This window comes from Podarcis bocagei (assembly GCF_964188305.1).
Source record: "Podarcis bocagei genome assembly, chromosome: 9".
Lineage (NCBI taxonomy): Eukaryota > Metazoa > Chordata > Lepidosauria > Squamata > Lacertidae > Podarcis > Podarcis bocagei.
Window position 1 is genome coordinate 32,181,308 of NC_138134.1, and position 11,636 is coordinate 32,192,943.

The 11,636-nt window shown below is 42.2% G+C and overlaps 1 long non-coding RNA gene across 1 annotated transcript; it reads right to left on the reverse strand.

Moving 5' to 3' along the window:
- Positions 1-1,095: 1,095 nt before the first annotated feature.
- LOC308595208 lies at positions 1,096-11,429 on the reverse strand. The gene is made up of 4 exons (XR_014011917.1): positions 11,316-11,429; positions 9,269-9,390; positions 7,328-7,397; positions 1,096-1,255 (listed from the first exon to the last, which is right to left on the reverse strand). It is a non-coding gene; the product is annotated as an uncharacterized lncRNA (long non-coding RNA).
- Positions 11,430-11,636: the final 207 nt, after the last annotated feature.

Sequence of the window (11,636 nt, forward strand, 5' to 3'; positions counted from 1 at the left end):
AATGAAGTTATATGGCTTTAGTAGAAATGTTATAAGGAACTAAGTATAAATAGATTAATAGAGTATTAAAGGAAAAAATAAGGTTAGAATGTGTTAAGATAATTATAGGATAGAAAACAGAGGAAGATGGAAAGGAATTGCTGAAACAATTAACAGAAGTGGAATACAAAAAGGGAGGTGTGAGGAGGTCGTTGAAATAAGTGAATGAAAGATAAGATATTGAAATTGTTTGATGTGTTTTTTGTTTTGTTTTGCTAGTTTAATGTGTTAGTGTTATGTAGTGTTTTTGTATTGTATTGTATTGTTCTTTTTTTTCTTGTAGTGTCTAAATTGTTGGAAAAGTAATAAATATTATTTTATTTTATTTTTTTAAAAAAAGGAAGAGGGAAACAAGCAACTTGGGATTCCAAATTGCAATACTGAGTTATAAAATGCCAGTATGGCCAATGGGAGCTGTACTCCATCAGCATAAGGGCAACCACAAGTTGCCAACTCCTATGCTCTTCCACTGTATTTTATTCCATCAAGACTTCATAGAGTTTCCTTCATGGTATGTTTTTATGCTGCTGCTATCTTTAAGTAGATCTTAACAACATTTCTGTGATTTACTGACACCAGTTGTTTTATGATTATGTGTTTTTACTTCTGCTGTGAGCCAGCGTGAACATTTCATTTCGTAGAAAGGTGGAATATAAGGATGGAGAAAGGAAAGAATGAGAGAATTCAAATCAGCACCATATTCAAGTATGTGTTCCTACAGAGATGTAGGCATTCCTCTCAAATCAACCAGTTATTGAATGTTTCTTTTGGGGAAAAAATGAGAATTGGGAGCTGTCTTTTACTGACTCCACTCGTCCATCTAGCTCAGAATTGCCCACTCGGACTGGTAACATTTTTCCAGGGTATCAAGCAAGAGTTTCTCTCAGTCCTACTTGGAAACACATCAGGGATTGAACTTGGGACCACTGCATGCAAGACAGATGCTTTGCCACTGAGTTCCACTGCTTTCTCGAAACATTTAATATTAAATCAATAAAGAAAAAGTCAAAATTTCAATTTATTGTTAAAAATATATTACTTTTAAAAACGAGCTCCTGGAATTATGCATGGGATATTATGTAAGGAATACTAGTCCTCCCCACTTCCCTTTAAACAATAGATCCGATTCTGAGAAAAGCAAGTGATCAGTTTGTGTATGGAGATGCCACCAAATTTCAGATAAGATGGAATGTGGTGGTAGATTGTCAGATCAACCCTGGAGAATGAGAAACCAAATTTACCATGTTAGGGCTAACACAAGAGACCTATACATAGTTTTGAGTGGAAGTACATCAATGTGGGTGGGACGTGGGTGGTGCTGTGGGTTAAACCACAGAGCCTAAGACTTGCCGATCAGAAGGTCGGTGGTTCGAATCCCTGGAACGGGGTGAGCTCTCGTTGCTCGGTTCCAGCTCCTGCCTACCTAGCAGTTCGAAAGCACGTCAAAGTGCAAGTAGATAAATAGGTACAGCTCCGGCGGTAAGGTAAATGGTGTTTCCGTGCACTGCTCTGGTTCCCCAGAAGCGGCTTAGTCATGCTGGCCACATGACCTGGTAGCTGTACGCCAGCTCCCTCGGCCAATAAAGCGAGATGAGCGCCGCAACCCCAGAGTCGGTCACGACTGGACCTAATGGTCAGGGGTGCCTTTACCTTTACCTTTACATCGATGTGAGTCCATTATATCATCCAATACATCAAGGGCAGAAGCTCTTGATAATTCCAGGCTCTGACTAGAGTTCTGGAATTATTTATACACTCAAGTTGGAAGTTTATCTGGAAATTCAGGAAATGAAATTCTCATCAAATTCATTTGTGCAGAACCACATTGTTCCATTCATTCCAATAGGTGTCCCAACTTGTGAATTGCCTTGGCTTCATTGTAAACAAAGATAACCCATTTAATTTTCATTTAGACACATCTGTGGCTTTAAGGCTTCTTGTACTTGGCCCGACCTTATCAAATGACCTACCTTCCTCCTTTCCAGTAACTTGAGGGTATTCATTGCCCGTAGGCATTGTCTCAGCTCTACACGGGGCTAAGCTGTGGCAGATCTGGCTTTCTTTCAGCATTTTAATAGTATCTATTGCAAAACCTTGCATTTTTCTTTTATATAGCTAGAGGGCCTGTCAGGCTGATGAGTGTTTGCTACATTTTAGGCTCTTAACTAGATTTCTCTTGCATGTTTTACCATTTACCTCTGCTGCTAACTTCTCTTAGGTTCATATAATGTGTCCCTTTAGGGGATCTCAAGTGCTCTATTTTAATGGCTTGAGTCCAATGAGCAGAACCCATGTGGATTTATAAATTATAGTACAACTATAAAATACCATAAATGGCTGAGCAGGACTAATCCTTTGTGGTCAGGTGGGTACACTTCTGCTCTTGTTCCTGCAGTAAGAGGTTATTGCTAGAGGGTGTTTTTTAAAAAGGAAAGTCCACACTAAAAACACTTAAATAAGATATAAGAAGAAGAGAGTTTGGATTTGATATCCCGCTTTATCACTACCCAAAGGAGTCTCAAAGTGGCTAACTTTCTCCTTTCCCTTCCTCCCCCACAACAAACACTCTGTGAGATGAGTGGGGCTGAGTGTGACTAGCCCAAGGTCACCCAGCAGCTGCATGTGGAGGAGCGGAGACGCGAATCCGGTTCACCAGATTACGAGACTACTGCTCTTAACCACTACACCGCACTATAAATTTATATGGACATTTCAACAACTTTTAAACCCATAGAATCTGAGTTGTAAGAACTCCCCTTCATGTTTAAATCAAGTGAAAGGGGACTCTGGGCACTGAAGGTGCTGGAGATGATGGGAGATAATGGGTTTGGAATGCCTTCTAGTGAAAACGTGTCAGCCAGCTGCTACTCCAGCGCTGCCTGCTCCTCCTCTCCCATTATTTCCCGACATTCCCCCCTCATTTGCCTCTGAGCTGTGACCTCCCGCAAACCACTGTTGTAAATCTTTAGTGTTTTCGTCTTCCTTCTCCCTGGAAGGGTTAGGATGGGGAGGTGGTCTCCACCACTCCTCCTCTACCCAGCCCCTGACAGTCCCATATAATGTGTGGCTTTCCTGGCTCTGTTCCAAATATCCACGTTTTGCATGTCTGGTGTTGAGAACCTTATGTGCACCATTCTTCTGTGTAAACCTGTCCTCCTGTTATGGAGAATTCCAGATTGCCCAGAGATCAACAGTACATGCATTTGGGCTGAACGGAACTGGGCTGATTTGTGCCTCATCTTGATTGTGTTGAAACAGCTGCAAATTGCTACAGAGTGGATCGGGTTGTCCCCAATTGATCTGTAGTGATTTGTAGTTCCAAACAGTCTCTCAGAAAGCCAGCGAGACTGTCTCCAAAATGTTGCGATAATTAACTACAACACCGTATAAGAAGAAAACCAGAGGGTGGAGAGGAGAGGAGCTAAAGGAGGCGTAGAATGATCTCACTCCACCCAACATTTTCAAATTGTGGTGTTTACAGAGGTGAAGTCTTAAATGGCTTTTAAAACGCTGTCTCTTAGCAAGCGTTTGGTGGAATTGGGTGGCATTTGTTCAACTTCTCTTTGTTTTCTATCCTTTCCCAACCAATCCCAGTTTCATTCACGTTTTTATTTATTTTTAACAAAATGTTTGTATCTTAGCATTCACCCACCTCCAATTGTTGCTCTATCAATCAGTAAGTAGATTTTATGAAATACCGTATTTTTCTCTCTATTACACGCAGATTTTTTCTTCTAAAAAGGAAGGGGAAATGTCTGTGCGTGTTATGGAGCGAATGTGTGGGGGGGTGTCCCTGGAGCCGATTAGGGGAGCGCAGGAACAAAAATCAGCAAAAATCAATCGTGCGTTGTGTCCGAGAGGGAAACCTGAAAAGAGGAAGTTGCAGCTTTCCTGCATTCTGCCTCAGGGTCTTACTGCCCACCCTCCTCTGTTTCGTTGCTGTGTTTGCTCAAACGGAACAAAGAGCAGGCAAATCCCCTCCCCTCCAGGCAAGCAGAGGGGAAAGCAGAGGTCTTTCCTTCTAGTAATTCCTCTCTGTGCTCCTCGCAGGCAGCCAGAAAACATGCAGGAGGAGAGAGAAAGCTGGCTTCGGTTTGTGGAAACTTTTGCCTTTCTTTCCTCCCTCCCGTAAAATCCCTCTCCTGCTTTCTTAGCCAGCTGCTTCTCTGCACAACGCTCTCTTGTCCCTTCTGTGTTTTTCCTTCACTCCCCACTTAAAATGTAGTTACAAAGCATGGATCCACATGGATCCTCAGGATCTTTGCATTGGGCCACCCCAAATTCACCATCAGATCACATAGCAGCCTGCCCCCCAAAAATCACACACCCACTGTTGCCTGGGGCTGCAATGGTGCAAAAATGTGGTTAAAAAGCATGGATCCACATGGATCCTCAGGATCTTTGCATTGGGCCACCCCAAATTCACCATCAGATCACATAGCAGCCTGCCCCCCAAAAATCACACACCCACTGTTGCCTGGGGCTGCAATGGTGCAAAAATGTGGTTAAAAAGCATGGATCCACATGGATCCTCAGGATCTTTGCATTGGGCCACCCCAAATTCACCATCAGATCACATAGCAGCCTGCCCCCCAAAAATCACACACCCACTGTTGCCTGGGGCTGCAATGGTGCAAAAATGTGGTTAAAAAGCATGGATCCACATGGATCCTCAGGATCTTTGCATTGGGCCACCCCAAATTCACCATCAGATCACATAGCAGCCTGCCCCCCAAAAATCACACACCCACTGTTGCCTGGGGCTGCAATGGTGCAAAAATGTGGTTAAAAAGCATGGATCCACATGGATCCTCAGGATCTTTGCATTGAGCTACCCCAAATTCACCATCAGATCACATGTCTGTGGCCACAGCATGAAGCACAAAAATGATACATCCACTGTTTCATTCAGAATTTTTTTCCTTGTTTTCCTCCTCTAAAAACGATGTGCGTGTTATGGTCAGGTGCGTGTTATAGAGCGAAAAATACGGTAAATGAAAACAAATACTTTAAAAGGGAGGGGGCTGCCTTAGCTATACTAGAATATAGCCTCTCACAATAATGCTTTGTTTGTGGCTTTAGAATTCTTTTAAAATACAATATTTCTCTTCCATTTACCCCTTTTTTTCCTATCTTAATGTGTGGAAATTTGGAAGTTTATTTCCTAATTGATTTGTTGTCCCAATTCAATACTGTGGTACCTCAGGTTACAGATGCTTCAGGTTACAGACTCCGCTAACCCAGAAATAGTACCTCGGGTTAAGAACTTCGCTTCAGGTTGAGAACAGAAATTGCGCAGCAGCGGTGCAGCGGCAGCAGCGGGAGGCTCCATTAGCTAAAGTGGTACCTCAGGTTAAGAACAGTTTCAGGTTAAGAACGGACCTCCTGAACAAATTAAATTCTTAACCAGAGTTACCACTGTATATATTCCAGGATTCAGTAGTTCCAGTGTACTTCCCCTAAGTCACTGGGTTGCTGAGAATGGCTTTGGCAAATTTTGCTCCATATGAGATCTAAATAATTTTAACTAAAGCAAACAAAGCAAAATAACCTCCATATGGTTGACCCTGAGCTCATTCAAGGAAGCAAGGAACACAAATGTGAGAAATAAATGATCTCTAGTGATGCACAACTCAGTTTATAATGAGCAAGTGAGTAGCAATGTAATGTGTATGACCTTTTTTCTAGGGGGAGCTATCTGCTGAATATTCTATATGAGAGCTCAAAAACAGTTGCTCTCCATGTTGTGTCAGCAATGCAAGAATAGCTCAATGTATTTCAATGGTGAGGAAGTCCTTCCATTAGTACACATTGCACACTTCTGCTCCCTTTGTAAGTGTCTTGTTTGTGAGCCCTTTGATGATGGGGGGGATTTTGCTATCTTCCCCACTGCTGCCACTCTAAACGATAGAAATATTATTTGATGTCCTAGCACAATTACATGTAGTGGTTAGTTTCAACACCATCCTTAGTGGCTTCTGTATGGTGACAAAAAAAATATTTAAAAAAATATACCCCTCCCCACCTTCTCACTATATAGAAGGATCTGGCAACTTCTGTTTCAGTGTATCTGAAGAAGTGTGCATGCACACGAAAGCTCATACCAAGAACTAACTTAGTTGGTCTTTAAGGTGCTACTGGAAGGAATTTTTTTATTTTAAAAAAAAATATAAAAGAGGAATTGATATTAATCAAGTTGGATACCCGCAGCACTCTCCAACATTTTACCAATGAAAATATGGGATTAATAGGAACATAATCCAGACTAAAAAACCTATCCATTCTTAAGGAAATCAGCCCTGAGTACTCACTGGAAGGACAGATCCTGAAGCTGAGACTCCAATACTTTGGCCACCTCATGAGAAGAGAAGACTCCCTGGAAAAGACCCTGATGTTGGGAAAGATGGAGGACACAAGGAGAAGGGGACGACAGAGGACGAAATGGTTGGATAGTGTTCTCGAAGCTACCAGCATGAGTTTGACTAAACTGCGGGAGGCAGTGGAAGACAGAAGTGCCTGGCGCGCTCTGGTCCATGGGGTCACAAAGAGTCGGACACGACTAAATGACTAAACAACAACAACAAATCCAGACTAAAAAGGAAATGATCATTTGCACCTGATTACAAACAGCCAAAGCAAATGAGGCAAGCCAGAGATTACCATGCACATCAAATAGCCATTTTACACATACAAGATGTTGTGAAGGCACCCACAATTTGGTTCAATTTAGTTCTTTTGCAGGGGGATGGACTGGATAACCCTTGGGATCCCGTATTTCCATTTAGTTCATTTTATATCTTCGGAGGACCCCAACTGGGTCATGGTCCCAGCACTCCTGTGAGCAAATTAATGAGACCTAAGGAGTGCCTGATAGATGTCATGCTCTCAAAATATTGCTCTGTCATGAACCAATGACCCATAGAACACCATATGTCTGCTTCCTACACACCCACCCATCTTTATCCATTAGAAACAGGGTTCAATCATTTCAAATCTGCATCAGTTCTTTCAAAATGGCAGCTTCTCTCTCATAATCCCTGGGTCAGGGGATGTGGTGGCAGCAGCAGCAAGGTCTCCCTCTTTTCTTTCTTTCCCATATTACTTCCACATCTTCCTTCACTTTCACAGAACACTCTATCCTTTTCTTCTCCAGTGATTCCCTCTTTGCAGCCTCCCAGGGAAACAATCTTAAAAGTCATAATCAAACTTGCAAGGCTTAATTAGAAAGGAAAGTTGAATATACAAAGAATGATCTGAATTATGCTCCCATAATCTGATTGCTTCTTACCTTATATAATATTTCTGCTTTGTTTTCTTCTGCAGTTTAATATTCTGGTATTGCTTGGGTCAGACTGACACTTAGGAGTAAACAAAGTGAAAATATAATGAGTCCTGAGAGGCAGTGAGGGCTGCTGCTGCTGCTGCGGTTCTCTTCATGTACTCCCCCAAACCAGTTAGTTATTTAAAATAAAAGCACAAAGGCTGGTGTGCACGCGCTCTCTCTCTTTCACACACACACACACACACACACACACACACACACACACACACACAAACTTACTTTCTACTTTTTTCATGTTCATGTACTTTCTCACAAAAAAGTAACATTCCATTTAAAAAAAACGATTTGGCATGCCTAGAAGTACATGTTCCCACATACCATGGCTATCAGATCCTGTAACACTTTTAGCACTTACTGCAAGGAGAAATGGTCTTTACACAACAACATTATAAAACGGGGGGACATACCTCTGGGGTTTTGTTTAGGAACAAAAAAATCCATGGATGATTCATAAGATCTCCTTGGCCTCGTTTTTTCCCCTTGGCAATCTCTACTATCTTTGTTTTCCTCTACCTATTTTTCCCAACAAAAAACTATGAGAACAGAATGTTTTGCTAAAGCATCCTGCTCTTTACCTCTCTAACCCCTGAAGCTGAAGGAGAGAATAGGAAACAAAAAAGAAATGTAACGTTGTGCCATTGTTGTTTCTTATCATTTTGTCTACTTCAGTGTATGTGCCTAACAACACAATGCACAAAACTGAAAAGAAAAGAGAAAAGAAAGAAAAAGAAGCTTAATATTCCATTCAGGCACTTGTAGTGCATCTTGAAAGTACTCTAGAGCTAAAAAAGAAAAAGCATCAAGATTTCATCATAAGAGGCTCCTTGTTTACAAAATTGCCAGGAACTTTCACGTTCCCAGACTTTATAGCTAAGAAGCACTCTTCATTGCTGTCATTTCTCTGGGTTGTTTCTTTGGGTCATGTTACAATGCACAGAACAATCATGCAGCACAGTCCTATACATTGCAACTCAGAAGTTCAAAACTCAGTGCCTTGGGCTTCAGTCTTAAAACACACTTACTGGAAGAGCAGAGAGTAAGCAAAACTCCTTCCTAGTAAACATGCCAATGATTGTGCTATTGGTTTTTTTAAAAGCATATCTATTCCACCTTTCCAAAACCTTAATGTGGTCTAAAAATAATAATACCTGCACTGCAATTCTGCTAGTCTTGCAAAACCTCGCTCCTTGCTTCTCTGCTCCCTTCCACCTGACCTGTGAAGACCTTGACTGTCTCCAGTTACAAAGGCTACTTCTGCTGCCCAGGATATCTAGAGACCATCGGGGTGGGCTATTGATTGGGGCTTTTCCTAGGACAAGATTTACTTCGGGAAATGTAATATTTTTGCTGTTAATCTGGGTAATGTTGTTGTCAGACCTTATTATGAATATTCAGTGGATTTGTTAGTGTCAACCATATTATGAATATTCAGTGGATTGTTTAATTTCACTGTATCTTTGTTAGTGTGAGATATTTTCATTAGTTCATTGTTTATGTGACTGCTTAAATTCCATTATATCTTATAACTGTTACAGAATTGTGTAAAATGTTATGACATTGTGAGACCTCTTGGAACATGGCTTATTGTGGAAAGGTAGCATGTAAATTGATGGTGGTGAATATATATTGCAACAAAGGAACAAACTCCTTCCCAGCTCCCCCACCTGCTACCTCCCAAAGCTTACCAAAACGTTCCTAGCAGTTCTCAAAACTGTTTGAATTTCATACTGAATTTTGAAATGCCCTGGCAACAGCAGAGGTGGGTGAGTGAGCACATAAACATTAGCTGTTACCTTCTTAAAGTTCAACAATGCTGCAGTGGTATGACATTTGTGAATAGGCAAGAATGATCCAGAGATTTTGGACTTCACTTTAGGAGTTCGTTACTTGCTTTTTGCTGTAATGGTTTTTATCCTCCAATGCCTGCTCCAGTGCCTGAGTTGTAAAGATCCTGAACTTCTGCATGAAGGGCAATTATGGTGTTTCCTCCCTACATTTCTGGGCAGAAGCTTCATGAAAATAAACCAAAATGCTATGATCACTTTGACACAGCCTTAAGTGTAAATGGACATGCCTCATCTTACCTCTCCCCACCGCCGCCCGCCAAATGCAGCCATGACGCCAAACCCTCATTGCTTGTTTACTAAAAGAGCCTGCTAAATATAATTTCATACCGTTATGCATTGATTGTCACATTCTATTTCTAGAAGATTGCTGTACTAACCATGCCACATATCACTGTTTCCATCAAGCACTTAGGGATTTAGAAACTGCAAACTCTAAAGAGGTAGAATGTAAACATTCACCATCGCTGTCATTATAAAACTCCCAGTGCTGTTCACACTTGATGAATCACTTTTTGCAGATAAATACCGGGCATGTTTGCTGCTAGCTATGATGATTAAAAGTGTTGCTTTCTTCAGTTATACTCCCTCTGCAGAAACAGCGACAACACCCCAAAACAAAACTAAATCTTTCAAATACTCTATTAAGGAAGAATGCAAACACATCTTATCTTTTCTTGGTGTGTTAATGAGGCACCATTTTGTTATGTCCACATAACAGATTCATATCATCTGAATCGACGACAATACCATGGTCAGATTTTAGGCAAGACCTTCATTCTATTTGCAGCTTTTCTTTATTAAATCTGACCTTTGGAGGTCCAGGTCTATCAAGTACCAAACAAGGGATGCCAGGGCCCCAAGAAAGCAATCTAGAGAGCCACCTTGTCAGATGCCATGCAGTCAGTACAGATGGGCAAACTCCCCTCAGCTCACCCTAAGCATCCTTGTTTCAAAAAAGATAAAGCTTTCTGAGAAAATGCTTTCTTAAAAACCACAATCTTTAGAGTCTTTCATAAGAAAGCTAAAAGAAACCCCACAAATAGATAAGGAACCACTTCGCTCTTCTGCCAGTACACAAATCCCTTCACAGTCCCGAAAGGAAAGAGTAACCTGCATGGGGATCACTTGTTAGAGCTAGGAAAGGCCCTTCACCTGTCTCCTGTGTTAAAGGAAAATAAAGCTTTGTGCATTGTGGGGGTTTGTGCTGCTTCCTATCAGCAGCAAAACTATCTGCCCAGGGCATGGTTGCAGCCTCTGCTGCAGAGGAGGCCCCCACCCAGTGCTTCTGGGAAGCCCAGCCAGATGGGCAGGGTATAAATAAATTATTATTATTATTATTGTTATTATTATTATTCCTTTTCTCTGGTAGAAACTGGCACAGAGATGAATATGCACCATCCAGTGCAGGCTGGTCCATTAAGGTGAATGGGACACTGCACCACCAAACTTTCTTCTCAGCCAGCCCCACTTTCCTGCTTTCCGGTTTACAGGTGGTCAAAGTCCTGGCAGAGAACGTCGGGACCCGGAGCAGGACGGTGGGGTTGGAGCAGGAATGAGAGTCCGGAAGCCAGGAGTCAGGAAACCAAGGGTCCGAGGATCAGGAAGCAAGAAGTCAAGAAGCCAAATGCAGCAAGGCAGGAAGCATGTTGCTGTAGCAAAGAGCCAAAGGGAAATGCTGACCTTATATCCCTTCCTGGCTCTTGCCACCAGGTGCTGTGAGTACCAATCGTCCTCACCTGTGCAGCCACGCCTTGCCTCTTCAGAACAAATTTAGGAAATCCCCAGTCCTGCGAAGTCCTACCGGTCACAGGGCCTGGCTTCTGCACACACTCCTGACACCAGAGGGCTAAGATGCTTTTCAGTTTCTTCCTCCCCAGTCTCAGTGTTGCTTTTGTAGACAACAGCAGAGAGGAAGATGGGGAGGGGAACATACACACCAGCTCCTAGGGGCCAAGGCAATTGGGGGGGGCTGGTTCCTTGCAAGTCACATACTTCATTTCAGGATGTCACATCAGGTCCCCTCAATCAACTTGAGAAGACAGAATCTTGGGGGGGGGGGATGGACAACTAGAATTAGTTGTTTTTACCTGTCATCTGTCAATCTGATACCGATAGGCACCAGTTTCCACTAACACCATCCTCATCTGCCAAAGCAACAACATGGTGAGGACAGGTAGGAATGCAGCCTTTGAGTTTATGGAAAGTACCGTATTTTTTGCTCTGTAAGACTCACTTTTTCCCTCCTAAAAAGTAAGAGGAAATTTGTGTGCGTCTTATGGAGCAAATGCAGACTGCGCAGCTATCCCAGAAGCCAGAACAGCAAGAGGGATCACTGTGGAGTGATCCCTCTTGCTGTTCTGGCTTCTGAGATTCAGAATATTTTTTTTCTTGTTTTCCTCCTCCAAAAA